This window comes from Phasianus colchicus, chromosome 3, assembly GCF_987193195.1.
Source record: "Phasianus colchicus chromosome 3, bPhaCol1.hap1.1, whole genome shotgun sequence".
NCBI classification, from domain to species: domain Eukaryota; kingdom Metazoa; phylum Chordata; class Aves; order Galliformes; family Phasianidae; genus Phasianus; species Phasianus colchicus.
The window spans coordinates 22,785,132-22,802,436 of NC_143438.1; the positions used below are offsets into that span (position 1 = coordinate 22,785,132).

At 40.7% G+C, this 17,305-nt stretch overlaps 1 protein-coding gene across 2 annotated transcripts in view; it reads right to left on the reverse strand.

Moving 5' to 3' along the window:
• FBXL7 (F-box and leucine rich repeat protein 7) overlaps window positions 1-17,305 on the reverse strand; it is a 167,029-nt gene that overhangs the window by 52,298 nt on the left and 97,426 nt on the right. The window contains exon 1 of one of the 2 annotated variants that reach the window (XM_090137076.1): window positions 14,559-16,040. The exons of the other annotated variant lie outside the window; for it this stretch is intronic. The gene's annotated coding sequence lies outside the window, so the exon portion shown is untranslated. Of the gene's footprint in view, window positions 1-14,558; window positions 16,041-17,305 lie in introns of those variants that run through there. 2 annotated transcript variants of the gene reach the window in all.

Here is a 17,305-nt window from a genome sequence, read left to right on the forward strand (position 1 = left end):
AACAGCAACCTCAGAAGTACCTTATACAGGTAGAATGGCCATGAACTTTCCACCACACACATATTCCAGAATGATGCTTCTCTCTTTCAGCTGTAAGCTAGGAGAAAAAATCCTAGCAGCATAACTTAAAACAGAAAATAACCCTTTTTCTCCTCACAATTTGCATGGTGGGAACTCCAAAGAGACTGGGAAGAGCAATAGCAAAAGAGGTCTTTCAGTTGTGAAGCAACAGTTAGTTGCAAGGTAGATGGTCATCAGACATGAGAGGTGCAGAGTGTTAAGACAGAAAAATCGAGCAAATATATCAGTTCAAAATGGCCAGAACTTTCACATGGCTTTTTGTGGATGGGAATAAACTTGTGAGGATAAAGAAGGAAAGATTAAAATGAGAAGACATCTTGTTAGGACAATTAGAAGTCGAATGCAAGTGAAAACTATTGCTTAGATCCATTACTCTTAACATAAAAGATCCAAAACAAGAACAAAAACATCACTTGCAACATTCTAATAAACTCTTAAGAGAAAGCAAACTCTAAGGAAAAGTGCAGGTGACACTCTGAAATGACAGCATGCATTATTACAGTCCATAAACACTTGGGAAAAGCCATTTGGTCTCATTTATCCCAGTTCATTTAATCTCTAAACAGAGAAGCTCATCTTCTTAAGACTAATGAAGAAATAATTTCTTCAGCCTGATAGTTCAAATGTAAACAAGTTTAAAATTAAACTATTTCCAATACATTAAAAATAACTGCTCTCACAAAGATATCCACACTCATCTTCCTGCTCTGAAAGAGGCAATCCAGACCTGACTCCAAGTTTCTTGCTTTGAGTGTTGTTCCAAAGCAGTTACTGTTTAAGTATATGTAATCAATTTACTTGGCAGATTTAATAACACTGAGCGGTATCAAAGTGACTGAAAAAGAAGTTATAGTTGTCTGTTACTCAGAGAGCATTAGACAGCAAGATTCTCCTTCAGAACTGTAAAATGAGTCTGCTATTGATACCAATTCCAGCCATACTCTTGCTGCCCCTTTACCATTAGGTTCTTCTTGATGATTCTGCGTTTTTACCAAGGGTTGGGCAAAAGCTGTCTCATTTGAAGGTCATTCCAGTATTTCTACTTAAACACTGTTTCTTCCTCCAAATACCCTTCATTCTCCTTCTTCCCTGTGTGACTACACAGCATTGTTGGGACAGGAAGTAGCATGAAATTTCTGGAATAAGATCTTCACAAAAAATCCAAATCCCAACCAAAAAAATACCCCCCTCCACCTCTCACCCCCCCAAAAAATAAAGCACAAAAGAAAATAACACAAAAAAACTCCAAACTCCTCAAACAAACAGTGACCAAAACTAAACAAAAAACCCTCATTTTTTTTACAGCAATTTTGAAAAATCCCAGGTGACTGTAATGAATCAGAATTCAAAGGTGACAGGAACAATTTTTCAAAACTACGGCATGAAGCAAAACTAGTGGAAAATGGTCAGTAGCTATGCATTCACAAGAAAATGTACGAACCTGAACCGTAGAAACTATGAGCTAGTTTTTGGATTTAATCTTACCCAGAACTCTTTTCTCTCCTCAGAAAGGTGGGCCATAAGGTGTAACTTCTGCTGCTGAAGAAATACAGCAGAGCCAAACATGCTCACCTCACCGGCAGTGTGACAGCACGACTAAGGTTAATCCACCTTCATCATAAAGCATAGTCAGAAAAATATGACAATATCTCATCTCTGTTCTTCCGTTAAAGTAGTCAAAGGCAGCATCAAGAATTCCTCAAGACCATCTCTTCTTCAAGCTAAGCAAGTCATGCCCTGTCAAGCCTTTGCTCACAGGTAGGTACTGCAGGCCCTGAACTACCATGACAGCTCTTCACTGGACTGCCTCCATCACGTCAGTGCCTTTCCTGAATTGGGGAGCTCAAAGAAAACACAGTACAGCAAGCATGGCTTCACAAGTGCTAAGTGAGAAAGAACAACTTTGCTGAATTTGCTGGCCATGCTTTTGCTAATGCAGCCCAGGATGCAGTTGGGATTCCTCAGTGCAAGGGCACACTGCTGCCTCATGTTCCCCAAGATGGTCTGCAAAGCTGCTTTCTTGTCAGCTGGCCACTAGCATTTTTGCTTGGAGTTGTTCCACCTCAGGTATAGGACTCAGCATTTCTCTTTGGTGACCTTCCTGAAGATCTGGTCAGGCCATTTTTCCAGGCTCTGGAGGCTCACATCCCCTCAAGCATATCACTCACTTCCCCAGGTCTGGTATTATGCACAGACTAGCCAAGAACACACACTATACTATGATCCAGGTTGTTAACACAGATGTTAAACACTGTTGGCTTCAGCATCAACCCACAGGGGCCACCACTGGTAACTGGTTGCCAACTGAACTTTGTGTCTCTGATTACCAGCTGATTCACACTGTAACAAATGATTCCTTCATACTACAAAATGCATTTCAGAAGCAATTAAAAAAAAAAAAAAAAAAGGAAAAAGATTGAGTTCATTAAAAACTTTCTTTATGAAAACATCTCCCAGTGTCTATCCAAACAGAAGCTTGTTCCCTGGAATAAGTCAGTGTGGCACAAGTTCAGGACTGTACTGCTGTAATGTAACCATGAACACAGCTATTACTCATTTACACCAAGAGCTGCTTAGAGTTGCTGCATTGAAGTGCAAGCTCTAAGAGAGTGTGTCAGGACTGCCACAAAGATGGCCAGCCTCACAGGGAGACCTCACTACCTTATGACGTGTCTGGGTTAGATCACTGACTCTGAAGCATCCTAAGAAGATGGAGATTATAAAAAGTGTCAATTAAAAATAAAAGATCTAATCAAGTCTGTATGAAACAATAAGGCAGATTTGTCCCCAAAAACTGCATTAAAAATGTTACTGATTTTGAATAGCAGTGTTACTGTTTCTGAATCCTTCAGTGGTGGATGTTTTGGCAGAAGAGCTGAATGATTTGCATCATTCTGTATTTTCACATAAAAACCAAACATTTATACTTGCTGAGCAAGGAATCTCCATAGCAACTTTTCGTGCAAGAAATCCTCACTGACTATTGGCAAAACCACCAGTGGGCATCAGAACACAACCATTCACAGTTGAGGGACAGCAGAAATTGTACCTGACCTTCAACTTTACTTAAAACAAGAATCAACATGTTGCAGGAGCAGGGGTTAAAAACACAGCTGGAAAACTGCATGCCAGGGCCTAAATAAGTGCTATTTTTAACTGCTACTTCATAATGCAAAGTCGTGGCTATACTGACCCATAGTTTCAAGAGAAATACAATGCCTTTGATTTTCCATTTCACAAGAAAAATTCATTAGATAAGCATGACTCCTCATGGACCACAGTTCAGCTTCAGAATAGAACTGAAAAGGGATCACTGAGCCCTGCTCCCCACACCACAAGCCACCACACAAATACACTCATTCCTGGAAGGAGCTCAAAACATCTGCACTGGTCCCAGCATCAGCCACATGGCATTTCCCCCAGTGACGTGAGAAAAGACCAGCTACTGTGTATCACAGCACAGCAGCAGAAAGGCCACTGGCCACTGTCCTAGACTCTTACAAGCCTTAGAATTCACCAAGGGTTCAAACACACCTGGGAAGCCAACTACTGCTTGAAAGCTGGGGTAGTGGTAGTAGTGCAGTTTTACACAACCCAAATGTCTTTAATTATTGTTATTTATTCTGATTAGCAGTGAGACGGACATTCATACTGGTATTAGTTTCTGCAAATGCACTAACAAAATCAAACATACAGTATGGAACCTGATCATACAAGGACAGGCTGAGAGCTGGGGCTGATCAGCCTGAAGAAGAGAAGGCTCCAGGAAGACCTGATAGCAGCTTTTCAGTATCTAAAGGGGGACTGTAAGAAAGAAAGGGACAGACTCTTTAGCAGGACCTGTTAGGACAAGGGGAAACGGTATTAAAGTAAAAGAGGTGAGATTTACATTGGATGGAAGAAAACAGGTTTTTACGCTAACATGTTGCCCAGAGAGGTGTTGGATGTCCTGCCCTTGGAGACATCCAAGGTAAGGCTGGATGAGGCTCTGAGCACCCTGATCTAGAGTTAGGTGGCTCTGTTCACTGCCGGGGAGTTGGACCAGATGACCTTCAAAGGTTCTCCCCAAACTCAAACTTCTAAGCACCTACTGACAGACTCCGCAGTCCATTCAGGAAGTCTATGCCTACACTCCACTATCATAAATTTAAGTGATCATTTTGCTGTTATTTAAAGCCCCTTCTCATTCTGTTCACTGTCTACAAAAAGAGATTATTTTTTTCCAGGTAAGTAAAAGGCTATAGTGGAGTGATGGTTTGCTTCTTTCTGATGCCAATTTCCTTCAGGTTGAACATGTATTCACTCAACACTGTCTTGCAAGATTTGTTTACTAGATTTCTTTCTTCTCTCTCATGTAGATGCTCTTCAGTCACAGAAGCACAGCATCAACAACGTTGAAAAAGACCACTAAGGTCCACATACCACCATTGCTGCCTACCAAACCATGTCCCCAAGTACTACATCTCCAAGTTTCGTGAACAATTCCAGGTATGATGACTCCACCAGCTCCCTGGTCAGCCTGCTCCAATGCATTACTGCTCTTCTAGAGAAAAAAGTTTTCCTAATACCCAACCTGAACTTCCCCTGATTCAACTTAAGGCTCTCATCCTATCACTGGTTACCTGGGAGAAGAAGCCAACCCCCACCTCGCCACTGTCTCCTTTCAGGTAGTTGTAGGGAGTGGTAAGGTCTCCCCTGAGCCTCCTCTTCTCCAGAATGAACAATCCCAGTTCCTTCAGCAGCTCTCCCTAAGACGTGTGATCCAGACTCTTCACCAGTTTCACTGCCCTTCTCTGGAAACGCTCCAGGACCTTCTTATAGTGAGGGGCCCAAAACTGAATACAGCACTCAGGATCGCTGATGCAGAGTACAGAGGGACAATCACATCCTTAAATCAGGTTGAGTTGCTCTTGCTCCTTCTGAGCATCACCAATGCAAATGCTCATTCTCCTGTGTGACTTACCAAGAACCACAGAGCAACTTGAGCCGCACAGGGACCGGTGAGCCCACTCCTGCTCACCTGTCTACATCATTCTATTGGCTCTCTGGACCTTGCACCTCAGCTGCTATCAGCTGGCAGCTCCTGGCCCCACCGAGCAGCTGGAAGGCAGAGGAGGTAGCCTGTTTACTACTTTTTTAAGTAGAGTACCCAAAATAAAATATGCTTCTCCAGCTGAATCTTAACCAATTCTAAGAAAAATTAATCAGGGGAACACTGCTTGCAAGGTACCTCTTAGAGACCATCTAATTCAACACTTCAGTCCAACTGAGCCCTGAAAACCTCAAAGGATGGTGATTTTCACAACATCTTCAGTAATTCACTGCAGAGCTGCACACCCCTCCTAGCAGAGAAGTTACTCGTAATGACTCATTCTCAGTGTGCATGCTGCTCCACTCATTATTGTTTTACTGCTGTTCAAATTAAGCAATGAAACAGTGGTTTTCAAATCTGTGAGTGTAGCTTCTGGGAAAATAATACCCATTAACATGGCAAGTGACATTAAACCTGGGTCATTTCCTTTTGCGTATTAGATGTTCATATTCTCTGAAACGAAAGTAAATTCTGAAGGAATCAGAAGTGCATTTGAAATACAGCTAAGAAATACTATACCATGTGATCAATTTAGACTCCTTTATGTGCAGGCAGCTCAATAGGTACAAGGGGGAATGGTTTTAAGCTCAAGAAGGGAAGGTTTAGATTGGATGCCAGGGAGTAAGTTCTTTACTATGAGAGTGGTGAGGTGCTGGAACAGGCTGCCCAGAGAGGCTGTGGATGCCCCATCTCTGGAGGTGTTCAAGGCCAGGGTGGATGGGGCTCTGAACAGCCTGGTCTAGTATTAAATGGGGAGGTTGGTGACCCTGCATGTGGCAAAGGGGCTGGAACTTGATCCATGGGGTCCCTTCCAACCTAAACTGTTCTGTGATTCTGTGATTCTATGATTCATCCACTTCACAGCTGATGCTGTGCAGTACATATGACAGCCTATCCAAATCCACAGCTGAATTTTGCTTTGTCTTCACAAACAAGATACTGCACACACAGAACTTCTACCCTCAGTTCCAAAAATCCTACTCCCATTTAGATCCACTTGCCACTGAATACCACTTGGGAGACTCATATTTGATGGTAAGTATGAGACGCTTACTTAAAAGAAACACATTTAACAATGTTTAAGTTTTTAATCTTCATAAAAACTGACAGATCATGCCTTCAGGGGGTAAGGGGAGCTTATGAACTACCTGGTAAGAATGTAAAGCCATTCTACTTAAGCATTAATTTTTCTAATCCAGCCCTTCATATACTTATCCTGCTTGAGAGCCTCCTGATGAGATGAAGTTATTCATGGTGATTATTACCCATGGTGGATGTTTCTATAGAAATAGACTTGTGCACCATACAAACATCTTGCCTTCGAGAGCCTGTGCTCTTATTAGCCAGCACTGCTTCCAGCTGCAAAGCAATACTTCAGAGGCCCGTGTCCCCACAGTGGAAGCAAACAAAAGGTGCTTGTCCTTGTAGTTCTGTGGGCCATGAAGCAACAGAAGGAAGCTGTAAGGAAGACAGCATTCCCTGAAACTTCCCAGTCACCTCTGAAAAGTTAATGACCCACAGAATGGGTATAAGTACCTCTACAGTGCGCCCCACAGGCCCACAGCAGCTCTACACTGCTTCTTGCCAAGCTTTAGCTTCTTACTGCGCCCTTTTCTGAGATCATCATGCACAAGTGAGGAGGGATGGGGAAAAGGCAGTGATTTTCTCTTAGAAACTGCGCTTCCTGTATCAGTACAAATCTTCCTGGAGGCTGCAGCTATAATGAAAACAAAAATTTGTCAGACAAAAAAAAAAATCAAAATCAAAATCTCTCATCAACCTACCTCCAACAAAGCTTCACCTTTCAAGATAGTGCTCAGATAAGTGCACTGCTTCCTTAATAACCAGACCATTTCAGTGTCTGTTTTTGAAAGATGACTGCAACAAGGCACCTCACAGTGCTCCAGAAGTTTAAGGAAACACAGAACTGCAGCTTTGGATCCCAACTCCTGCGCTTTCAGAGACTGAAAAAACACCTTGTCCCCTGAGGTCCCTGGGGCTCCACCTGGCAGGGCAGGAGCTACAGATCCAAGTGCATTTCCCTGGCACCTCTTCCTCATGCCATACTGCATCCAGCAAATAGGAAGCAAGGGCGCACCAGCAGTAGCCTACACAGAGATCTCTCTAAATTTTCTCTAAAATGGGAGGCTCCAGGTGCAGCTTCTGCTTAATCAATGCTTACCAAATTGGACAGAAGAAGAGACAAGTGTAATTTCAGCTTTTAACTACTCTGTGTAAGGCCGAGTGAATTCCAAGGAACTTTTTCAGTCAAGTAGACAAAAACCTGTAACTCTACTGGAAGGCAAAAGGAATGGAAGGGAGAAACTCTTGAACAGTGATAAGGTGTGAACACTGACCTGAATCTCAAATAGACCATTTCAGTGGAGGAAAACAATCAAATCACCACTCACTCATTCTTCTTTCCCCGTGACATGCAGTCAACACTTCATGCAGACAAATCCTGTTTTTCAACACAGCATTCTGGGAAATGCCACTATAGATAGGGTTGCTGAAAACAATGCTGTATGTTCAAAATGTGCTCTGCAGTGTTACAGCTGTTACTCCAGTTATGAGCAGCAGGCAACTGCTCGACAAATAACATGGAAATGGATCGGGTAGCTGTGGCAGAAGTGAAGCCATTTATGCAACTCTAAGCTACAAGTGTCAGGAAGGTTTAAGATGCAGTCAGTATGCAGCCTCCACCAAAGCTGCTATTTTCTTACTGTTATCATTAGCTTTGTCTAACACTTAACCAAATACACTTAAAGTTCATTCACAGTGAGACAGTTCAGAGATATGGAAAAGACTTGCAGTATTATAAGCAAACCCATTTTTGACACCCAAGTCATTTATCTGCTGTTGGAAAAGGGCATGTTGGCCCCAAGCAGTTAGACCTCCTTTGTTTGGCATGCCTTAGTTTTTTTATCCACTATACAAAATTAAACAAACAAACAAACAAACATATTTAATACAGTAGACCAGCAAAATATCACTGCTGTCAAATTAAGTAACAGCACAACCTCAAAGAGTGTAAAAGACAGCTGAGATGAGAGCACATCCTCAAATGGGGCACAACTGCCAATACCACTCTTCTTCTTTGAGGTGGTAAACTAAATTGAAACCAAAGTACAATTATAGTTCTTTACAAACAGCGTCTTAACCTGAGAGAGAATTTTCCCAAAGTGAAAATCACTTGTAAAACAATTGTTTCAATTTTTTTCTTTAGATGACAGAAGCGGGTGTATAACCTTTTCCACTCAACAAGCTATCTAAGCAACTGAATATTGACTTCTCACTAGATGGAAATAGGTCCCTCCAAAGATGTCTGCCTGAAGACTGGGATTTGCCTTACTCAGGGAGAGGTCAGATTTGAGTTCATGTCCCCTATGTCTCAGGTAAATACTCTTAGAAACTGAACTCCTGGCTATTTCAAAACCAGATGGCACCTCTGCTTCTGCAGATGCATGCATTCCTGTTATAAAGTTTGGATACCGACTAGTCAGCGTTTTCCAAAGAAAAAACATCCTTCCTCAGAAACATTCTCTGCGTCAACAGACAGAATAGTGCTTTTGACATCCACCTCTGAAAATATTAGGCAACCTAAGTGCCTTCTATTCCCTTATTAAATTTCAAGTGACTAAACTAAATGAAAAAATGAGAGCCTAGTTCAGCAGCACAGGCACACACCTGCTGAATAGCAGTGCTTGGATTTAGATATGGCCATGCCTTTGAGCTAAACTCCAGGATCAAGCACTGTAACTTGTATCTAAATCTTGCATTGTTAAGTTTATCCAGAAGGGAGAAGGCATTTCGGTGCAAGCCATCTGCTCTCTCCCCTCTCAGGTTCCACAGTGCATTACTGACAAGTCCTACTGAATTTTGAAAGCATGCGCACTTAAACATATACAATATGTATGCAAGTAATGTTTATTTTAAATATTCGTACATGCATGTATAATTTAAAAAAATCCCTAGAAAAAACAGGAAGAGAGGAAATTAAAATCTGCAGTGTATTTTAAAGCCACAGATTCAAGCACACGTTTTATAGATCCATTCACTTCCATTCTACTTGCTAGCAGCTGCTACTAATATAACATATTGATAAACTCATTTACTGTACACTGAGCTAACACAATTTAGCAAGCTCTTCATATAGCCAGGAAAGAGTTATGACCATATTTCTGCTCTCACAGAAAAATACAGTATCTGTAAAAAGTCTCCCAGTTGCTTCCATGGCCTTACCCTCACTTCTATGATCTGCAAGAGTTAACTACTGGGTTTTATAATTAGTTATGCTAACAGCATATCTTAGTGTTATTCAATCAGTAGAACAGCCCTTTTCCTTCCTCCTTCACAAGACAGATTTCTAATTAGGGAGAGATTAGTTCATCTCGTAGTTTGCTCAAAACTTGCATTTAACATACAGTGATTACAAGAACACTGTAAACTAACTTAATAAATACACCAGCACCTCCTTTCCTAACCTACTGGGATTCTTAATGCCCCCTGCAAGCAAGAAGCACATGCTGAAACTCCTTGTGATTCCCATAGCAGTTCACAGCATTGAGCATCTCACAGACTTGGGCCATTTAAAGAATTTAACGTCTGCATATATAATGAACTTTGTGAGAAATGCTGTTTCCATGGAGTGAAGAAAGTTATTCCTCAATGAGAACTGCTCAGAGCTGTTAATTAATGTTTTCTTCCCACTAAGGGTCATCTTGCATCCATTTCTATTCCTTCATACAACGGGATTAGGAGCTGCAGCAGTAGTGAGCGCCAAGGAGGTGAAAGTGTTTTCTGAATCCATGAAAGGTGGGGAAAGTATTTTTAGGAATGGAAGGGGCACATCCAGCACCAGTAGTGAAAAACTATACACAGCTTTTCTACACAACTGTATGCACTGGAGCAAATTATAGCCACATAAAATACACACTTCTATTGCTAAGATCAGATAGTCACAAAAAAATGGGTGACTAACCCATGTGTGTTTTCAGAAGTGGTTCCATCTCAGGGAATGCAGCCTTAGCATAAGACCTCGCCCACAAAGTTTTCAGACATGGTGGGCCTGTAGTTAGGGGTTTTCATGGTTTGGTTTGTTTAGTCTTCAAGAAAGAAGGGACAGAAGAGGCAGAAGAGGGGAGAGATTCTGTAGCAGGCTCTGAGGAAGATTAGAGAGAAAGGACAACAGTCCAGGGAGAACAGAAGAACCATTTTGTCTGATGCTTTGCCAATCCTGTGTTATACAACAAAACAGTGTTGGAAAAGAATCTGTTATATGGCAACAGTTCCATCCTGATGAAAGATAAGGCTGACCACTAGCTTCTGCTATCCGAGTTAGTGCTGTAAATCTTGGCTGTTGGAAGCTTGCTCATTTGGTGAGCATTTCCATGCTCAGCACCAGCTACTGCACAGTAGCCTTGAAGTGCTGTAAATTTAGTCCATCAGTTTTCAGAGCCTTTTGGAGGACCAACTCTTTCAAAAGTCACTAATGATTATCAGCAGTAGTTTCAGTCTTCCAAACAAAACAAAACAAAAACAAGACTAAATAACTAGAAAAATCAAAGTATACCTTTTCAATAAGAAGATTCTCTTTTTTGAATGAGCTTTTCTTCTGATCTCACTCAACAAAATAAGCAATTAGAAACATTCCTTTACTGAATGTCTACTCTGTCCTCTAAGCTATCCAGCCATACCCATCTCCCAATCCAGGCATTTCTGTTACTTTATGGCATGTCTTCTCGTTGCCATAGATGAACACAGGCTCTGCTCTCAGTGAAGTTATGCCCTTATTTAAGCCAAGACTCAGTGAAGCAAGATGGAGAAAACTAACTGGGACCATAGCAATGGAGCTATATGGCTGTGAGATGGTGTAAGGTGCTTCAGTAAATAGACAAACATCTTTGTACAAAGATGTTACTCTACACAACATACTGAGAAACACTAGATTGAAAAGATGGCTGTCAAGAAATGGATTAAATATAACTTCAGAGAAGCACCTAAGAATGGAATTCATCATGCAACTACTTTCCATGATCTTCAACATATGGTTATTGACAGTAAGGCTGTTTTGCTCCCTTCCTATAGCATAGATTTCTGATTATGTTTGTCTTCCCTCCTCTCTTAGCTCAGAATTTTCCATAGAAAAAGTCATGAAAAAAGAATCTTGCAGCTACAAAGTGTTGCATGCTCAGAGCAGCACCTCCCACCTCTCCTCTGAGCATCCCAGGACAGCTTGTACTCATCTCTATCACCAGCATACACATGCAGCTCATATCAAGGCTGTGAGGAACTTGGCAGCATTTGTCTCTATAGGCTTGCCACTCCCAGAGTTTTGCTGCTTTCTGACCTGAATTACAACACAGAAGCATGAGCCAGAAATGCCTACTTTTGTTTGAGTTAAGAATCACAGCAATGTGAAAAAGCACAACTTTGTATGGTTAAGGTGAAAAAACTGTACTAACCACTTAATTTCTCTGAGCTTGACTGAAGCCCAGATCCCATAAAACCAGTTTGGAGAAACAGGGATTTTCTTTTCTTAAGCCCAGTTTCAGGTTAGGATCAGAGACCAGACTGATGCTTGTACTCATTCCCTTGTACAGAGTTCATTTCAAGTGCAAGGAGAGACAAAACCACCCCACTACTTCCACATTTAACTAAGTTAACCAAAACCGGGGGCTTTGTTGTTTATAGCCTAAGAAATAAAACTACCAACAAATTCTCTTTTTTTTTTTTAACATAATTAATTTTCTGTCACCCAAGGAAGAAGATAATAACAGGATTTCAGTTTTGACACTTGTAAACTTCCAGCATGCTCTGTGTCACCCACAAGGTTCTGGCTACCTTAGAAATGCCAAAAGAAAAAAAAATCACTGTCAGAATTTTACAGACCTGCTGCTATCAGAGGTCACTAATGGCTCTTAAAAACTTTCCAAAAGAGCAGAAATACTGGGAAAATGCTTAAAAATAACAATCTTGGCCCCAAAATAAAAACAACAGTACTTGATTAAGAGCAAAACAATACAGAGGCTTCAGCGTCTGTTATTTGTACACAAAAGTCAAGGGAATTATAAACTGAGCTCGGAAGGGAATATGACAGGACAAAAAAAGTCATAAACCAAACAGCCCCTATCCTAAACTGCCCATATATAATAAGAAAGTGCTTTAAGGCAGAAGTGTGTGTTTGTGAATTTTGGCTGCATCTGTTGCTGTGTGCTGCAGCGTTCAGACACTTGGGGATCTGCCATCACAAATAAAATGAACGGTTTGCCATCAACATACCAAACATTAGTGGTCTCTAACATAACTGCAGGTTTTGCTCATGATTGCATTGCCAAATGACAGCAGGGTTTTTGTTCAGCTGCTTGCTTCACTTTTTCACTGTGAAACAACTGCCTTTCTAGCTATCTGAAACTATGCATCAATAAATACGCTTTGTTATGTGCTTACAGTGAAACCATGAGGTTTCAGCCATTAGCATTCAGCTCCAGAGCCTTTAATCACACAGTCATTTTTCAAAATAGTTACCGTGTGAACAACAGAAAGAAAATGCTATGGTTTCTCACAACCCGGTCCAAACAACCCAAAACTGGAGAAGACATTTCCATGGAAATACCCATAGAATATTGAAAAGGAAGTTTGAAATCTAGCAGTTCAAGTTTCTGGCTTGCTTTGATTATTGTTTTACAAGCAATGGACTCTTAGCGTAAGTAATGGTCTTCTTGTTTTAGTGTGGTCAATTAGTAAGGATCAAAAACTCAGATGTGATGAAAAGTGAAAATGTTTGAGTTCAGTGTAAGGAGAACAAAATACCATTCTGTACCTGCCCATGGCTATACCAAAGTTCAGGTGAAAGCACTAGAACTTGTCCAGTAAAACATGCAAAGCAGAAAGACAGGTGCCTTCTTTAGTCAGCCAAACCATGTTAAATGCACACTGGCAGAAGAGCACATTAAAGACAAAGTCTCTTTTAGAAGCAAAAGTGCAAAAGATCACGATGACAACATCACTGCAGGCAAGGTTTGCTAGCCCACACCCAAGAAAATGAGAGAATTATTCAAGAAGAAATATTAGCATCCTGCCTTTGTCAGTCTAACAGAATTGAAAGCAAAATCTTTGCCATAAAGCACTGTAAAAAAATCCAAGCAACTATCCTTTCCAATTACATTGTTCAGAGTAGTCAGCTGTCAAAAAAAAAACCCAATAAAATAAAACAAAATACTAATCACCAAAGCTCCCCTTCTCATGGAACTCAGATGTAGGAAATGTCCATTGAGAATTATTTGAAAGTATTTGCATGTGTTATATTAGCTTCCACCCAACATCCCCAAAGCACGGCTGCCTATCACACACGCATCTCAGTGCACTGGTGCACCAAACATTGCCATCCTTGAAATAAAACAGAGACTCAAGCAGTAAAGGACCAAAACTTGCAAGCTGGATGAAAAAAAACTGAAAAGATGAAAAAAAAAAGCAGGAAAGGAAGTGACCACTACCAGTTACTCCATTGTTCTAACTTGTTTGGGATCTCTTTTGACTTTGCACACTGTGGATCTTTCTCATCTCCCTCTGTGTATCTCATCTCTCCCCTGTGTATATCACTAAAATGACCATGGCTTGTCTTAACTGGACGTACATTTGCTTGTACAAGAAATTACAGTATAGATATTTCATGGTGACCACCTTAAATGTGTGCAAACTGATGTTGGAATCAAGCAAATCCATGGAAGCACAATGCACAGATGTGCACTTTGCTAAAACAAGCACAGGGTCAGCACTCCACAAAACTACTACAGAATAAGATACACGAAGAAGTCTCACTGGCAATGGCAGAGGCCAAATGTAGGACGATAATTTCTGCATTTCTCCTAAAAGTACCATAGCCTGGAGGTGACCCTAGAAATTACCACAGATGATACCTCCACATGTTGTACTGCTCAAGCTTGAATCAGATGGGGGAAGGAGAAGTCTGACATCAAGTAAAAAAGTGGGCTCCGGCCACTGTTTTCAGAACTGTGCTAACCCATAAACAATTAATTTCACATGAGGTGTTTTGCTACATCAGTACCTTTCAAGAGTGGATTTTCCTAGAAGTGGCTCCATATCCTAGTTTACTTCAGCAGAACGTTGGCTCCCATAAGAGACAAATAGATACTACTGGTTATACTTTGGCAAGTCCCTCAGTAATTTCTTACTGGGGTATGCTGCTACTAACAGCCTCAGCAATCTAACAGGGAAATGCACACACAAAGGACCGGTTGCTTCTCCAACTAGGATTTAATGATTCTAAAAACTGAACTGTAACCAAGCCTTAAAAAAAAAAAAAAAAAAGTTTCCAGTGCTAGATTACCTGTATCATCAGCTCACAGTCAGAAATCAACCCTACCTGACTTTCCAGTTGTATTACAAAGCACCTTCTCTTGACATCTGTAAAAGACAGTGAAATGGAAACGCAAACTGGAGAAGTCATTTCCAGAAGATAAACTCTTCGTCGCTCCCTCTGGCTCGCAGCTCAGCCAACCTTCTATCTGGAGGAAAGACCTTCGTGATTATTTTCCTGCTTTATTATTAGGCTGGAAACAATAGCCCTTTTGTTCTATGGCAAGGATACAGGAGCCGAGCGCCGCGCACAATTGTGTGATCATCGCACAGCGCTGTGTCCCAACCTTTCTGAACCCCTGCAGGCACAAAGCTAACCAGCTGACTAGCCCGGAGATAAAGGAGGGTCCGAAGCAAACAATGAACAAAATTGTCACTCTGAACAATGCAGAAGGCCACTTCAGTATTCCCACAACCTCTTGCCAGTTTTTCTTTCCTTGTGTGATTTCCTCCATCAAGCAACAGCTGTCAGTTCTGACTGCCTAAATGATTAATTATTCTGACTGTAAATATTCTTAGGAGAAATGAGAAGGTTGACCTAAAGCCAGATTGCTTGACGCGTGTGTTTTTAATAATTATCATAACTTTATGTCCTTGAATTTGAGGAAGGCTCTGAAACACTGAGTGGTTTCCTCCCTAAGCTGCCAGCCCCAGCCCCCCCGGCACCCCTGAGGCAGGCTCAGCTTACAGTGCACCTCATCACTGCAGAGGGTACCCACAGAACCAAATTACTGCATGAGCCAAGGCAGAAGTAATACTCCAAAGACAGACAGACTTTTCTTGAAGTGTTTTCTCCCAGTTAGGATCTAATCAGAGCCTTCTGGGTGTGCAGCAGCAGTCACAGTGCTGACTTTCAGCCGTCTGACAGCTGCATCTGCTCTCTGCTGAACTTCAGGGTACAATGGCTTCACAGAGTCATACTGCCAGATAGAATGTTGGTAAATATGGTAACAGGTTGGGCATTCATACTGTTTTCAGCAAGTCAACATCCTTCAAGCAGCTATGGATATTTCTGTTGTTTACTCACAAGGTCAAGTTGTCCCATTTTGTGAAAAAAAATATCAGGGAAGAACTAGAGCATAGGCATCCAGCCTTCTGGTTTCCTCTAGCCATTTTAAGTGACGAAAAGGGCCACATATAAAATACATAATACAGTTCACGTATATAAGTAACAAAACTTACTTTTTTTTGTATTTAAAACATAAAAAAAAAAAATAATAGAGCAACAAAAACAAAAAACTAGCAGGATATTGACCTTGTTTTTGTGAAACTAATGCATCAATGTCTAGTTCAGCTGCACTGGTTGCAAGTCTTAGTGAGTTTGTGAGGTGTTTGTCAGAGATTTTTGATGAAATTTTACTCTTCCTGTGTTTCATTCTTGACAATAATTGTTCACATATGTGCATACTGCCAAAAAGCAATGACATGAATAAGGCCATCCCCATGAAGTGAGGGATATCTTTCTCTGGTAAGAGAGGTCTTTATAGAAGCCAGGTAAGACACAATTAGATTTTTCTTTGAACTTGGATTGAAACTCTATACATTCCATTTGAAAATTCACAGGTAATTATGACAATTGAAAACAGAGTAACAAGTATACAAAAAAAAACAGATGATTTTTTTGGAACTCTTGAAACTGGTTCTCAAATCCCTTTACCAAATCAGAAAGCATGGCTGCATATATTTTGCTGTTCACAGGACTGTGTTTTGTCAGTGTATCAAAATGCATAAAATTATTTGCTGTAACTTGATATTGCCATAATTACTTTCATTCTGAATGCTGTTATGGCTTGAAATGTGGCACAGATAAGCTGATTTTCACCTTGAAGACACGTTCAACTCATTTAAATGAGTGGTCAATGCCACCAATAACTCATGTCCTATCACAAATTTTCCTTTTGATTCCATAAGTGACTTGATTACATTCTGCAAATCATAACATCTTTTTAGCATCTTACCCTGACTTAGCCATTTTCTCTCAGAAAAGTAAATGATGCCCCCATAATCAGCATCCACACTTACAACGAACTCCTGGAACTGGCCATGATTCAATCCCCTGGGCTTTATGAAATACACAGCTTTGATGATGATTTACATAACATTACCAATTTTTAAAGCTTTCACACATAGATTTTCTTGCTATACAAAAAAGTAATACTTCATCAAATGTGAATTGCTCGTGGCAATTGCATTGTCTTCTATTAGTTTTATAGATCCTTCATTTTTATCAACTGTGGCCAGGGCATCATCAGTAGCTATACCAGATATGCTGACAGAAGTTAAATAAAATCTCTTCAGTGTAATTTTTACTGCTTCATAGATTTAGTTGTGTCTTTTAACGGCACCAACAAAGCCATTTCTTCAGTGACATCACATTTGTTATCAATACCTCTAATAAAAATGGCACAATGAGCAATATCCGCAGCATCAGTACTTTCATCTACTGTCGAAGCACGAAAAGCATACTTTTTTTTGCATATAGTGTCTTTTCAAAGTGTAACCTTTGAAAACTGACACAATTTCCTTACAAATTTGTCTCAACAAAAAAGTACTCATCTGTCCATTTTTCACTGAACTCTCTTCCTTCCTCTTTCAAAGTTTTGTTTTCTTCTGAGATGCCACTAAGTAGGTTGAATTTATTATTATCTACACTTGCTGTGTTTTACTCACCAAGCACATGTAACGTGTAATACACTCAGGTCTCCATTTGACTGAGCGTGTGTGGTGGGTGTGAGAGGTAGAATCAGCACAGCA